The following is a 17,155-nucleotide window of genomic DNA, read 5'->3' as shown; positions in this document are numbered from 1 at the left end:
TGTTTGAGTGGACAACGATCAATGATGATACCGAGAGACTTATACCGATCCACCGCAGAAGCCCATGGAACAACCACGTCATCAAAACCTCGCAAGGTAAAAAGCTTGCATTTACCGTCATTAAGCATTGCACTTGAACTCCGACAAAAATCATCGTTTACAGCCTTCAGTCGAGGTACCTCAGCAGGACTGGGAAGTAGAGCCATCACGTCATCCGCATAGGCACGGACAGCTAGAGTCCCGCCGGAAAGCGTCCAACCCGTCAGCTGGGATGCTAGCATCCGAAGTAGGGGCTCCAGAGACAACACAAACAAAGTCATTGACAGCGAGTTTCCTTGAGGCACTCCCCTGGGGGGCGTCAGCTGTTCATTAACTACCACCGAAACCGAAATACCCGTAAACAGATTTGAGAGCACTCGCCGTGTGTCAACAGTGAAGCCAACTGCCTCCAGAATCCGAAGCAAAAAGTCGTAATTAACACGATCAAATGCTTTAAGTCTAGAAAACAAGGGCACAAGAGACGGACGTGACAGCAGCAACCGAAACGACGTCACGACACTACTACAGGGGTAAGAATTATACGACCAGGTACGCAGCTTTGATGTTTTGCAACAATCGTCTCCATCAGAACCACCAGCCTACTATTAACTGCCCTCGCCACAGTCTTATAATCAAAGTTTAACAAAGTAAGTGGGCGAAAGCTATGAGGGGCAGCCGGTCCAGTGCGTTTCGGGATTAAAACAATTTTTCCCACTTTGAACGAGGTAGGCACTACTCTACCCTGTAACACTTCATTCAAAAGGAAGGTAAAGGTAACACCCAACAACGGCCAAAAGCGGACGTAAAATTCCTTTGGAAGGCCATTTGAGAAGGCGATCCCACAATAAGTTTGTAAACTTATTGTGAAAGGCAGCTAAGAGCGCTGCATTATGTTCAAGTGTAACTGTCGTATCCAAGATGCTGACAAGTGGGTCGTAAAAGGTTTCATTGGACTCATCGATGTCGTAGATGTCTACATAATACTGGTGTAAGATACGCACTATATCAGGTTGCGCCATTACGATACGTCCATCATTTGTCGTGAGAGAATGAATACAAGGGCGTCGGTGACGGGCCTGATGCCGAAGCAAATGATATAAGGAAGTCAGTTCTTCCGTCACCAATAGACGCGGCTTCGATCGGATTTTCAAACCTTCCATTTGCATTCTCTTCAAGGTCAACAATTTTGCCTTTTCACGCCTAACTTCAATTCGCAGAGGGGCGTGATCCGAAGCAGCATAAAGTTCACGCAGAATGGAGTAGTAATATAAGTTCTCCGAAAGTCTCGCGCTTTGGCAGCACAGAAAAGTATCGAAGTTTGCCTACGCCTCGGTTTTGATAGCCGTGTCCAACAGTCAGTGGTGAAAGAGTATTTCCCAGTGGACCGTTGAGTACGCTCCCACACGACTCGCATCACGTCATCGAGAAAGGGGTCAGTTATGTGAGCGACGTTTAGCATCCATGGAGGACGAAACAATTTGACTGGTTGCCGTTCAAGATTGAGAGTTGTGGCCACAGCACAGTGATCCGTAAAGGAAGCTGGAATGACTTAAGGAGTAAGAATACTATCTCTCAGGCAGTCTGAAAAGTAAAACCTATCTAACCCGCTACTGGAAGCCGCAGTAAAATGGGTAAATTTAACTAACATCAGGTATTTACAAATCCAGACGTCTTTTGGGCGTAAGGAACGGACCAATTCATGTAATACACGAGAGAAATTAAAATTTGGAGATAGATCCGCAAGACGCAATACACAGTTAAAATCACCACCCAACGGACTAACTGGAGGACTCTTACGCCACAGATAAACCATATCCTCTTTATAAAAACGCGAACGATCCACTGCGTGACCAGTGCCACAAGAGGCATATAAAAAACCAAGGTAAGATTAAAAAGTTGACAACCTATGCCCCTGCCAGAATCCAACATTTCCACCTCAGCAAGAGGAACGCCTTCGCGAAAGAATAAGGCGGTCGCCGTAGAATATTCGGGTGCTACATTAAAGATCATACGAAAACCAGGTAAGGAGAAATTAGTAAATAACACCACCTGTAAGAAGACTATGTCCACACATGAATCTTAACTGAACTGACGCAGCGAAGCAAACCGCAATTCTGATTCCACACGATTAACATTTAAGGAAAGGAACGTCTAGACTTGGGCCATTTATGACAGCTGTACTGGGATGTACGGAACATATTCAGCAGAATTAGGTGGACAGCTCAGCGTCAAGGTCCATTGCGGAGTCCACAGATTAATCAGAAATAGGGGGACCAGAAACCCCATTATCACAACCTTTCTTCTCAGATTTCCTACGAGCCACCGCACGGTCAGGTTGTATACGGTGTTTCAGTAAGCTACGTGGCATGGTGGTCTCTGCAGACGGAGGTGTGGGAGGCGTCATAGGCACAGCTTCCTGCCCATCAGAACCAGGGTCATGTAATGCAGTTCCAGTCACTAAGGCGCAAGCATTCTGTGGAACTATGAATACAACAGGTGATACTTGGTAGCTAATTTTACTCTCCTCATGAGTTGTTGTAGGCGGCAAGTTCGGGAAACCGTCGGCGTTTGAAGACGAAGGAGCAGGAGGACATTGCATCGTCTCAGACTGTAACGGAGGACACAAAGACGAAGAGGGGACTCCGCCCCCTCTCCGCACACAGGCAGCTCAGGAGGAGCCACTACGTGAGCAGGAGCGATGCTGGAGGTAACTTCTTCGCCACTCACCGTACCATGGATGGGAGGCGTCCTAGTATCGAGAGGAGCAGGAAACACAACCAATGCAGAGGAGGTTGGCGCAGAAGGCACAGCCAAATCCTCACTCTCACCATCTTGAGTGCGACGTCGTTTGTTTGTCAGTGTTACGGTACTATGCTGGGGGCAATAGGATTCTGAACCTGTCGCGGAGGTAAAGGCGGAAATTCAGTTACACGATTATAGAGCTGATGATCTGAAGCAGAACTAGATCCCACGTCGGGAGTGGAACAAACAAGATCAGCAACCGTCAATTTGCGTCGCTGCATTAATGACGGCTTTAATACAAAAACCCTCCGCGGGTAATTAGACCGAACGTGTCCACTTTCATTACATGGGAAGCAGTTTCCCTCTTGGTCAGTATACATGACACGAACGCGAGAAGCACATAGTAATAAATGTGATGGAATATTGCGTTTCACAGGCATTTCCACGGAACTAATTCGAGTATAACACTGTAATCTGTGTTGAGTAGAACAACGTTCACGACGGACGTTTTCACGTTACCATAAGGAGTCAGTATGTCCTTTAGAAAGCTGTCATCAACCTCTGGCGGGATGCTTGAACGGGACTTGAGAACCATGTCGCGACAATAATCTTTCAACGTGAAGGGGATCCATAAATTTCACGTAAAACACGTACTCCGCTGCGTCAAAATAAGCGGTGTATACCCGATTAGAGTTCACATGAATTGTATCGACAAGCCAATCGTGGATTTCTAGAGACCCGGGCTGCACATGTAGTGTTGTTTTATCGAAAGTGAAGGTCACAGTACCTTTTCGTGGAATACACGTGGAAACCATGGTAGCCGTAGCGGAGCGACCGACGACGCTGCAAATAGACGCTACGACTCACTCGGCAGACAGAACAACACTAACGAGGAAAACGCTACACAAGCGACGCTGAGGCAAAAGAAATAAACAAGAACGTTCCCGCTCGAAGCGCAACTAGCCATCGGGGACACAGGAGATAGTGCGACTGCATCGACTTATCTCTGGCACGCTCCCTGTGAGGCACACATTTCCAAACTACTGTCCACACACTACATTTGTAGCGCCCCTGCAAACTATACGCATTACTCGCGGTACTCAGTCTACCGATTCTCGTAAGAGTTTGAGCAATGTGAGCGCATCCGCTCTGAAGAAGATCGTTGGCCGGTACGCCTTATCTATATGAAGATGGTATCTGTTCTTTCGGACATGTCCGAAAGAACACATACCATCTTCATATAGGTAACACTTACCGGCCAACGATCTTAGGATATGAATGCATGTCCGAAGGAACACTGTATCATACTTCTGAACGAAAGAAGCACTGCAACATCGCACCGAATTCATATAAGGTTACTTTGCTGGTCGTCTGTTTGTCCATCTGTTAAGACCGCTTCTTCTCAGGAACGGGTAGAGGTACCAAGCTGAAATTTATGTCAAATATTAAGATATACAGTCCCTTGGCGGTGTAAAAAAGTTCTAGCTTCTAAGTCAATGCAATCAAACGACACGGCCATTTATGACAAATATTTTGATATTCACAAACTCCTTCATCAAAACCTATAGATGAGCTACCTATATAGTTAATTAAGTTTGTACGGAACACTTAGTGATCAAGTCCTACTCGCACTTGACCGGTTTTTGATATTTTAATTTAAATATCAGACAGTTAAAAACTAACAGTATAGATACAAAATCAGTTACTCGAAAACTAATGTAGCGCGATGCGGATTCTGTAGATACATACGGAGTATATTAGATTCTTTTCAGTAATAAACGCATTATATATCAAAATTTCGAGCGTGAACTTCATCTCAATATATTGGCAGCCTGATGCAACTGCAATCTGTACTACGGCACTAATCAAAACTATGACTCAACTAAAGTATCATCTATTGGCGAGAAATGTAATATGCTCGCAGTTATTTCTATTGTTGCAAAAAAAATCACAGCTTTTTCCTTTCTGTGAAAACCACAAAAGTTTAATACCGTCGTTTTTCTGGTACTTCTGTGGCACCCAAAGTGCACCTGATTGAATAATACGTCCGTCTGCGACGATGAGACGGTTCTCTATTGCCAGCTTATGACGTAGGTCTAATGTTTACTTAACATTAGACTAAAGTGTTTCCACAAGTGGAGTTCCTTTTCCGTCAAATACTGAAGCACATTATCGAAATCCGCGATTCCTTTAATAAGCTGTATTGATATAAATGCATTATGTCTCAGTTCATGTGATCTTTTCATTCGCACTTTTCTTTAAATATTCTACTGTTCTCCTTTTTTACAATAATTTACAGTCAGATTTCCTGAACACGTTTTTCTATCATCTCTCCATATTTTTAAGCTGTTTGCACATCCTTTCTGGTTCACCTACATATTGATACGCTCTTTGGAAATTTATTGATTTGTCTTTCACTTTGGTTCCTTCATTTCCGTCTTAAAATCAAGGCGTGATTGATTTATAAATACTATACTTATTTTAATTAGTTTCCCTCCTTAGAAGGAAGAAATTCAATTTTAGCATTACAAAGGCAATAATCTGAATCAAAAGTGTGGCTTCTATTCGCCTCAGCCTTATTTTATGGTAATGGTGTCACACGGTGTTGTTGAGTTGGATTCCCCGACGCTATCAAGGCACAATGGCCCACTTCAATGTGGTGCATGAAGAATTGTATATCTGTCTTACTCAAAGTTATTTCCCTGAGTTGGCAGTTGTTTTATTTAGAAAAAAAACACTCTATTTCAGTACTTAATAGTTAGTTAATTCCGCCCCCTTGGGTATTATCAAGCTTTATTCTACATATCAGAGAGAGGAAGAAGAAGCACGTTAAAAACGTAAATCTAATCTCCGTCCACAGGCCCTGACAGACCCATCGATATCAACCGACCGCCGTGTCATCCTCTGCCACTAAGAACTTACTGCGCAGTGTAACCTCCCCACAAAAAATAAAAGAAATTTATTTAAATGTTTATGGGCATCGTGCTAAACGTAACCTCCCAGCCGAAATAAAAGAAAAGTCTATGATAATGAGAACGACCCAAATGTTTGGTCCCCATAGTAATAAAACTCAATGATAATAAAATGTGCAAAAATGTTAAGTCCCCACAAAATTAACGTTAAGGTGAACCTGATAAATTTTATAAGGGCAGCTGCGCTGACCTTAGGCTCTGTGCAATAATTAATCTGATAAATTGATTCTGGGAGGAAAAGCATAGGAAATATTGTTTCAATTGGAATGATTCTTTTCTTAAAAACGATTGCTTTGAAAACAAAATTATTATTGGGGCATTTCTTGAACAAATTAATTACAATTAACAGATGTTATTGGCTGAACGCAATGCTGCTTCATTACCTTTGGTAACAATATACCTCGTCCTGAATCGTGACCAGAGACCCATGTCGACGCCCGCCGACTCCTCACACACAACTACTGTCTCGCGCGCGCTACTAGCACTGACAGAGTGCAACTAGCAACTGCGTCCAACTCGGAACTGAACTACATGCTCTCGCGACTCGCTACGTACAACAACTGCACTCACGCGCGGTCAAGCGCAGACTAGCCACGATAAAAAACTCTCTGGTCAGAGATTCTGTCATGCCTCGCCATCGCTGGTTGAAACGTACGCGTTTCATAACCCTCCACTGGGGGGGGGGGGGGGGGGGCAAAAATTTGGCAGCGATGGTGAGTCATTTGGACTTGCCATGAGCAAAAAATTTTTTCTTAACTAATTAACTTTACAATCACAGAATATTCAGATGTAGTGCACATGCACCGAGTACAAAACATATATACAATGAGTACAAAACAAAATGACATAAGTGCACACGCACTGAAATTCAGAATATATCAGCAAATCACAAAATGTATATACAATAAGTAGAAATCATGTTAGAAAAATGACAAAAGTGCACACACACTGTAGTTCAGAATATATCAGCAAATCAAAATGTACATACACTGAGTAGTAATCATGTTAGAAAATAACAAAAGTGCACTTGCACTGTAGTTCGAAGAAAAAAAAATGTATAGGCCATGAATATAAATGATGTTAGCAAAAAATGATTTTCACTATGTTACAAGAATTAGGATAGGAAAGGGAAGGATTGCATCATGGTTGTAGCACTTTAGGTTGCACGCAGCTGCACTGAAAGTCCATATCTTTCCACAGAAGTACAACACCAAGTGAGACAATCTGAAGTTTTTTTCCCAGAAGTATTTATCAGCGTACCCAAGACACTGAAATGTCGTAGTAATATTCCCTGTTATCATTTTGGCAGTACATCAGGTACACCAAACAGTGGGACCATAATAACGTCTCCATCGCTCACGGTGGTGGACAGCATGTCGTGTCAACACCACGCTCTTACAAGGCACACCAACGTAGAATTAGTGCAAAAACCAAATATAGTGCTCCATGATCAAGAGGATATACAGGACAAATGGACATTGCAGTAATTCAGGGTAGTTAGGTCAGAAAGTGAAGGACATTAAGTCACATACTAGTCTTCATTGGGAATTACATTAGCAGTTTGTGGCATTAATAGCCCAGTTATTGAACATTTCTGTACCATGTGTGTAGTATTACAGAAAAATGTTCATTAATTGATTTACAGACAACATTGTCATTGGTCATTTCAATACCGTAATCAGTAGCGTTCATTTCCCAGTTACAAAGCATAATCAGTAGCATTCATTCCCTCGTTACAAAGCATAATTAGTAGCATTCATTTCCTAGTTACAAAGCATTATTAATCATTGGTTATTTCAATACCGTAATCAGTAGCATTCCTTTCCCAGTTACAAAGCATAATCAGTAGCATTCATTTCCTTGTTACAAAGCATTATTAATTAATCATTGGTCATTTAAATACAGTAATCATCTCAATACAGTAATCAATAGCATTCTTTTCCCAGTTACAAAGCATAATCAGTAGCATTCATTTCCTTGTTGCAAAGCATAATTAGTAGCATTCATTTCCTACTTACAAAGCATTATTAATTAATCATTGGTCATTTAAATACAGTAATCATCTCAATACAGTAATCAGTAGCATTCTTTTCCCAGTTACAAAGCATAATCAGTAACATTCATTTCCTTCTTACAAAGCATAATTAGTAGCATTCATTTCCTAGTTACAAAGCATTATTAATCATTGGTCATTTCAATACCGTAATCAGTGCATTCATTTTTCAAGTGACATATTATTCATATCTGATCAGCATTACTCAAAACTCTCTTAAACTGGTATCATTATTTGGGACTGGTAATACATTTTTTTTGTTAGCAATGCATTGCTTTGGGTAATTATAGGGGAAAGCAAGAAAGAAAAAAAAATTTGCTTCTAGGTTGTTGCTGTAAATGAAAATGTGTAACGTCATTCGTCATGAGTCTGCTGTTGCAAGATTATGAAACAAGTAGAGTATATGTAATCACATTCATAAATGACATAGATTTAATGAACAACTGCTTATAGCACATTAATTTCATAAATAATTTCTCCTGCAAAAATATACAAAAAATGGATTATTAAGCTGAAAGAAGAAATGCATTTTATGCTGAAAAGTAGTGAACTTCGAATTAACAGGTAGTGAAATGTGTATAAAAATGTGTTCCATAGCTGTCCTTTCCAAAACCTTCCGTCATTATACTATGCAATATAACACCTGCTGTCAAAGCAAACTGCAACAAATACTTAAATAACTACATAGCATAAATGCATAACTTCAACAATATCCTCATCTGTAAAGAAAAAACTTCATTATCCATCACTTCATTATCATAACTCCATTATTATCATCACCTGTAAAGAAAAACTTCATTATCCATAGTAGCATATTCTTCATCATTATTCATCAGCATTCATTATCATCTGCAAAAAATATCACTTCATTACTCATTACATAACTATTCCTTATCTCTAGCATATTCCATCACTAAAACTAAGATGTGTAGTTCTGTCTGACAGCCTGCATCAATCGCCTTGTATTCTGAAAGAAAAAATTAGTTAAGACTGCTATTCTACGATGTGTATAGTATATTCTTGTTAATGCTTGTTAATCCTGATCCATTTACTCTTCATCACGAGGTTTTCATCTTCTTTCGTTCATTCCGAAGGTGAAATACCCATTTCTGTTTAATTTATTTCTTTTACGCATCATTTCTTTCTGAAATTCATGAACTAAGATTAATGTCTTGCATTTACATCATATACTCACTAAATAATGACTGGTTTATGATAACATAATTAAGCATACAGCATACCATGACAGAAAACGTAATATGAAAAAAATAGACAGTGTTCAAATGCAAAAAATGTACACAGAATATCACAATGCAGCAGCAAAAAATGTAAAACAGTCACGATGTTGAGATATCATAGGGCAAAAATGTCAAAGTCAACTGGTGTGTGTTATATCTTAATTATTTCACAGTGCATATAAACAAAATATGAAAACAATCGTACATACATAAAAAAAATGATGACAAGAAATGTGACCTCCTTTGAGTTCACTTTGTATGTTGTGTAGTTAGTAGAGGCGAGAATTAAAGACTTTAACGGAGAGAGAATTTAATAAAATTAATATGTCACTAGATAAAATTGCATAATTATTCATAAGATACGTAAGTTTCTCTGAAAAAAATGTGCACAGTCTGATATGTAACGACAAGAAGAGCGACCTGCTAACCTTACCTTGCTGGGCACTTGCCAAGAAAAAATACGATAATCATCAGTAAGTAGTCACATAAATATAATTGCAGAAATAGTCATAAATGTGTAAATTCCTCTGGAAAAATATGCACGGTCTGATGTGTAACGACAAGAAGAGCGACCTGCTAACCTTACCATGCCGGGCACTTGCCAAGAAAAAATACGATAATCATCAATAATTAGTCATGTGAATATAATTGCATAAGTGATCATAAAAATTAGTAAATGGCATCATAGTATGTTAAATCATAAAGTGTCTTCATTCAATAAAGGGTTTAATATTGGAGACATGGTGGTTGCCTTTACTTTTTCTGGTTCTCAGAGTTTCGACGTGTACAACATTGGGGTGAGGAATGCTGCGAATCCGATATGGACCTGCGTATAGAGGTTCAAATTTACTGCACTTACCTTTTATTCTGCTGGATAAATAGTGTGTACGTACTAATATCTTCTGTCCAATGTGAAAGTCACGGCATATACAAACTTGTTTTTGCTGTCTTCTCCGGCGCTCTGCGGCACGTTTGATTTTGTTCAGCGCAATGTTAATTATTTCATGGTGTCGTAGTCGACGAGATGTAGGAAAGTTTACTAATTCTGTAATTTTGTTAGGTGGTTCTACATTACAGACAGAGATAGCATAGTGGATTCATTTGGTATGGAATTAATTACTTCTTGGAATGAGAATATGTGTGTCTCCCAATCAATAAGTCTTTTGTGACAGTATATTCTACACAGTTTACCAATTTCTTTCATTAATCGTTCACAAGGGTTCGAAGAGGCATGGTACCTGGATATATAGATCGGAGAAATGTTTCTAGTTCGTAACATACGTGTTCGTAACATACGAAATTGTGATCCATTGTCAGAAATTACTTTCAACACATGCCCTACATGAAATAGAAAATGCTTTACAAATGCTTTCGAAACGGTTTTAGCAGTAGCTTTGCGTAACGGAGTGAAAGTAACAAATTTTGAAGTGAGTTCAACAGCGACAAAGATGTAGCAATAACCTCTATTAGTTCTGGGAATCGGACCAAAAATGTCTACAGCGGCCATGTGTCTTAATTTAACAGGTACAATGGGATGTAATGGAGGAATATGTGAAGTCGTGTCTGACTTAGTTTTCTGGCAAATTTTACATGACGCTAAAACTCGTCGTATATGTTTCTCCATGTTGGCAAAATAACAGTTCTGTCTCAGTATAAGAAAACATTTTTTAGCTCCGTAATGTGCGTAACTTAAATGAGTATACCAGATTAATTTGTTAACAAGCTCATCAGGAATGCATAATAACCAATTGTTGCTGTCAGGATGAGAGCGGCGAAACAGAATGTCATTGCGTACAGTGTAATGGTTTCTAATCGTAACATTATTCTTATCTTGCCAAAGGTGTTTAATTTCTTTCCACACGTTGTCTTTATTCTGCTCTTGTGCTATGTCCTGTAATGACGACGAAATAAAATTTTCAAATGCAACTTGTTGAATGTACATAACGCTGAAATTTGCTTTGCAGAAATTGGTTGCGATGTCTTGCTGATTGTTGCTGAGAGAACGAGATAGTGCGTCTGCTACAATATTTTGTGTGCCGGGAATGTGAACAATTGTGAAATTAAATTCCTGTAAATAAAGTTTCCATCTGCTTAATGTGTCGTGAGTAAATTTAGCTGAAAGTAAAAATTGTACCGCTCTGTGGTCTGTGTAGACGGTGGTACGTCTTCCATAAAGAAAGTGCCTAAATCTCGTAAAACCCCAAACAACACATAACGTTTCCAGTTCTGTAACAGAATAATTTCGTTCAGCAGGTGACAGAATGCGGCTTGCAAATGCGATGTTTTTAATTACTATTGCGCCATCTTCTTCAATTTCCTGAAAAATGTGTACGCCTAAAGCGGTGTTAGAACTGTCGGTGGCAATGGAAAAATTTCTGGTAAGATCTGGGTGCGATAAAAGTGGTGCATTCAACAAAGCATGTTTCAGGTTCATAAATTCAGAATGTGCTTGTTTATCCCAAGACCAAATAATGTTTTTACCTGTCAATTGGCATAATCTAGGTGTGTCTAAAGCAGAGTGATGAATAAATTAACTAAAAAAGTTAATTAAGCCCAAAAAACTGCGTAGTTGCTTCTTCGTTGTAGGAACAGTAATGTCACGTAAAGCTTGAAGTTTTTCCGGATCAGGCGCAATGCCTTCTGCTGAAATTAGATGTCCAAGAAATTTTATACAAATTTTACCAAAGTGCGATTTACTAAGATTAACTGTGAGTCCTTGTGCATGAAAAGTTTGTAACAGACGTTCAAGAATCATATTGTGTTCAGACCAGTTAGCTTCTGCGATAAGAATGTCGTCTACGTACGTCGTGATTCTGTCTTTAAGTTCTGTCGGAAGTATTGTGTTCAAACCGCGAATAAAAGCTGCAGAAGAAATAGTTAAGCCGAATGGTAATTTGCAAAATTGATAACAGTCGCCAAAACAGAGAAACGCTGTGTACTTTCTGCAATTCGGATGAAGCTGAATTTGCCAAAATCCCGAATTTAAATCTAATGTAGAATAAATAGCAGTACCGTGAAATTTCTGTAGAAGTTCCTCTAATGTCTGTGGCCGATCTGTCTCATTAATAATAATGTCATTGATGTGACGCGAATCAAGTACGAGGCGAAGTGAGCCATCCTTTTTCTTAACAATATGTAGCGGGTTTATGTACGGACTAACTGCCGGTTCTATAATTCCTTGGTCAAGCATATCCTGCAATTCTTTCTTAACTTGTTCTCTTTGGATATATGGAATGGGATAATGCTTGGCTTTAAATGTGTCGTGCTGTTTGACTTGAAATTCATACATAAAGCCGGACATAGTACCAGGAATGTTGTCGAAAACTGGAGATTGCTGTAAAAGAATTTTGTGTAGTTGCGTCAGTTCGTCGTCTGTATTTGCACTGCTTTGTTTAACTTTATCAGAAATCTGCATTATGTCGTAGTCAACTTCGTCTGGAGTGTTATAGTTATGTACGTACGTATCCGTGAACAATGTGAAATTACAGTCTATGCCACGTGATACGGAAATGACTTCTGTACAATTAATTGTTTGTTCTTCCGCAGATAAAGAGTGCTGAAATTCTAAAGCCAATTGTACATTTTCATCCTTTAGCATTAAATAGGAATTTTGAAAATCGATAACTACGTCGTGTTGCACCAGGAAATTAGTACCTAAAATAACGTCTGTTGTCAATAAAGGAACAATCCAAAAATTTGAGTGAAAAGTATGACCTGCAATACAAAATGATAAATGCGTCTGTAATTTAACATCTACTCCTTTACTCGATACTGCTCCTTTTACTTTCGTTTTGCCTAATGGTAATGTAGGATAGGTATTCTCTTTGTTACACACGTTAAAAGTTTCTTCGTTCATTACTGACATAGGTGATCCGGAATCGATTACTGCTGAAAATTTCGATGAACCAATTTTAATTTCAATGACAGGATGTGAAATGGTTTTCTGAACAACTGGATTTTCCTGTAAAAGAGTGTCTCGGATGTCGTCGAAAGTAATAACATTTTCGTGAACAACATTCTGCGTGTCAGAAGTAGTGCTTGTGTTATTGGAAGATGCGACCTGTACAGTATCTAGTCAGATTCTATCTGACGTGTTATTATTTTCTGGAGAATGTTGTGGCATTTCGACTATTTGAACTGTTCTGTTATTTATTCCAGACGTATTACGTTCTGCATAATACCTACTGTCGGGTTCATTCATGAGAATATGTTCTTGCGGATGATCTTGCTGTTGGTAAGACCGACTGTTATTATATGTACGCTGAAAATTTTGCTCATTATTTTTACGTCTGTCGTGATAGTCATTCCTATACGGTGCATTGCGATAGGAATTGAAGTACTGTGTTTTCCGCACGTAGTTATTTCCTTGCTGGCGTGCGTTACTATTTGTTGTACCTGGGACTATACGTGCACGCGGCGAAACATTAAAGTTTGGTTGACCTTGTGCATTACATTGTTGGTTACGTATGCTAACCGGTTGACTTTCATGCTGTTGTGGTGAAAAACGTCTATTGTTACCAAAAAATGCGTTTGCTGTTAATTTTACACATACTGATGATTAAAATTTTCTTTGATATTAAAGTTCTCGTGGTTGTCATTTCTTGAGTGCCTAAAGAGAAATTGTCACTTTCGGTGAAATTTGTCTTATCGGGTTTTCATTAGTCATTCTTAATACTAGGTAGAGCAATAGTTAAAGAGCTGTTTTGATAGATATAAAGGATAGTAGAAGAGAAGGGAGCAGTGCAGAAAACTAAAGATGAAACAGCACTACTACAGCTCGGGGCCCTATGCACGCTACGGCACATATTCATTAAAGCGCAATGAATCCCCTGAGGTCAATTACGTACTGCAAATAAATTTTAGCTTTGGCGTTACAGGCAAAGGCGGTAAAAATCCAAAAGAAAATTGTAGTATCCAGTTCAAAGCTAGTTTCTGCATTACAGGTAATAGCGGTGAAAGTACAAAAATAAATTGTCGTATACGGTGCAAATCGTGTATCTGTGCACTGTCATTATTAAATTCCTTAGATTTTCTTACAAATGCAAATTGCTTATAATCAACGTTCTCTTCACTGAATTTGAGAACACGTTCAGGTTTGTGTGAGAATCTGATTGTCTGTGTCATTTCGGATTTCAAGTTGCGTATCTTTTCAGATTTCAAGTCGCGTAGTCTCTGTAGATTGCTTAAGTTATACGCGCTGCGTGAGTCTGACAAATGTTCACTAAGTGGCGTCTGCTGTGATGTGTTGGTGACTGAAACATTTTTTATCTCTATTACCTCTTTCTGTAAACATGACAATTTTCTACGTAAGGTGTTATTAGATGAATCGATCTCATTGATTGTCTGTTGTAGATTTTGGAATTCAAGTGTTTGGTTAAACGAAATCGGTGCAGTATCGTCTGATTTATTGTCATTATTACTTTCGATAACATCAATACGACTTGCCAATTCATCATATTTTTCAGTCAGTATTTTTACCTGATCATCGGTTTTAGTGTCAGAGGCATTAATCTGTTTTTGCATTTTGCGTGTGGTTTCGTTCAGTTTTTTAACGTCAGCTTTGACGACATCGGAATCCTGTGTTAGTTCTAATTCTTCGAGTCTGTCGGCCACTGTTTGAAAATCTGTTGTGTATGTGTCTGTTTTCGATTTAAGATCGGAAATTTCGTCACGTAATTCTGTGTTCGACTGTTTGATGGTATTAATTTCGTCGGACACTGTAGCAATATTGTTGTCTACGTAGGTTTTTGCTTTCGCGAACAATTTACGTTTGTCTTCCTGTCTCTGTGCAGTGATTGTTTCCATGACTTGACGTTTTACTTTATTTTGATCCTGTATAAATTTGCGGAAACGCGTATCACTGTTTTGTATGTGGTGATTAAAACGTTCGTCAATCTGAGTGTTCTGTTGGTCGAATTTCGCGTATATTTTTGCATCCATTGTGCGCGAAAGTTCTGCTGTCATTAATTTAAACTCGTCGCGTAATTGTGTTGCTTTTTCAGAGCATTGTTTACCGACTGTACTAATTTCGTCTCTGAGTGATTCTGTTGCAGCTGATTGCATTTCCCTTAATTCTTGAGCAACAGATCTAATTTCTTCGCTACTATTTCTTGAACAAGCCTCAATTTCCTCGCGTAACTGTTCCTTAGTATCATGACACTGCGCGGCAACGGCTCTAATCTGATCACTAAGCTGCCTGGAATTGTTGTCTAATTTTCAATTTAACTGTCTGGAATTGTTGTCTAATTTTTCATTAAAGTGTTGTTTGAGATTTTCGTTATCTTGTTTGTTCTGCTCTCTAAGTTGTCTGAAATCTTCACTCTGTTGTTTGGAATTGTTATCAAATTTTTCATTAAACTGCTTAGTCATTTGTAGCAACAATGCCATAATTGGATCCGACCCAAAATCAGCATTCCTATTCTCTGTGCTTTTTAGTGGTGTACCTGCAATTGTCACGTTATGTGTGACCATTTGGTCATTCTGTACTTTACAAAAAGGTTTGTCACTCGAATGTACACTGTCAGTCACTATTTCGGAATTAAATAAATCCGTCCTACTTTGAGTATCCTGATTATTTTCATTAGAAAGATTTGTCTGTACGTCACGTGAATTTCCCAAACCGGTTGTGTTAAGCTGGGCGGTGCTCATTGCAACAGAACGCCCCGCGTCATCAATTGTCGTCAAATTAACAGAGAACACAATTGAGTTCGTTTGTTCATCATTAAGACAAAAATCGTCATTAGTGGTTAGAGCGCACTGATTGTCAGTGAACGCAGGATTGTCATCATTACACTGCGTGTCACAAGTCCTATCGGTGAAGTTGTTTAAATCGGTAATTTCATTCATTACACCTCGCGATGTACTATTAATAGTTTCTCGCGGCATTTTAACAAAAATCACAATTATTCACAAATGAGACAAGACAATGCAAAATCCAACAAATACAAATACAACAAAGAGTAACGAATTGCCGATGATCTGTGGGAGAAAGTCACAAAATTAGTAAAAGTGTTGCGCCAAATGCTAATTATATTTTATTAAATAAGAGCAGATATCTGACTACTTTTCAGAAGATTCTCAAAGAAATACGATCCTGGTCCGGATGTCGCCAAGTGTAACCTCCCCACAAAAATTAGTAAAAATATTTAAATGAGAATAGACATCGTGCTAAATGTAACCTCCCCGTAAAAATATGAAAATGAAAAGAATTGAATAGAATTGCAAATAGTGCCAAATGTTAGCTTCCCACAGCAATAAAACTCAATGATAATAAAATGTGCAAAAATGTTAAGTCCCCAAAAATTAACGTTAAGGTGAACCTGATAAATTTTATAAGGGCAGCTGCGCCTACCTTAGGCCCTGTGCAATAATTAATCTGATAAATTGATTCTGGGAGGAAAAGCATAGGAAATATTGTTTCAATTGGAATGATTCTTTTCTTAAAAACGATTGCTTTGAAAACAAAATTATTATTTGGGCATTTCTTGAACAAAATAATTACAATTAACAGATGTTATTGGCTGAACGCAATGCTGCTTCATTACCTTTGGTAACAATATACCTCGTCCTGAATCGTGACCAGAGACCCATGTCGACGCCCGCCGACTCCTCACACACTAGCACTGACAGAGTGCAACTAGCAACTGAGTCCAACTCGGAACTGTACTACATGCTCTCGCGACTCACTACGTACAACAACTGCACTCACGCGCGGTCAAGCGCAGACTAGCCACGATAAAAACTCTCTGGTCAGAGATTCTGTCATGCCTCGCCATCGCAGGTTGAAACGTACGCGTTTCAGCAGGAAAATTACTTTCTTTAACAAATTTACGAAGGCTGTGTACACAAATACAAAAGATAACCTGCATCTGTTGAGAGTAACGAGATTTCGCTCACACGGCTCGTACACTCATCTACGACAGGACATGAAAAAGTAAGTTACACAGCATTATACATTACTGGCCATTAAAATTGCTACACCACGAAGATGACGTGCTACAGACGCGAAATTTAACCGGCAGGAAGAAGATGCTGTGATATGCAAATCATTAGCTTTTCAGAGCATTCACATAAGGTTGGCGCCGGTGGCGACACCTACAACGTGCTGACAC

The sequence above is a fragment of the Schistocerca piceifrons genome, chromosome 8 (assembly GCF_021461385.2).
Source record: "Schistocerca piceifrons isolate TAMUIC-IGC-003096 chromosome 8, iqSchPice1.1, whole genome shotgun sequence".
NCBI classification, from domain to species: Eukaryota; Metazoa; Arthropoda; class Insecta; order Orthoptera; family Acrididae; genus Schistocerca; species Schistocerca piceifrons.
Note: the sequence above shows the minus strand (reverse complement) of the source record.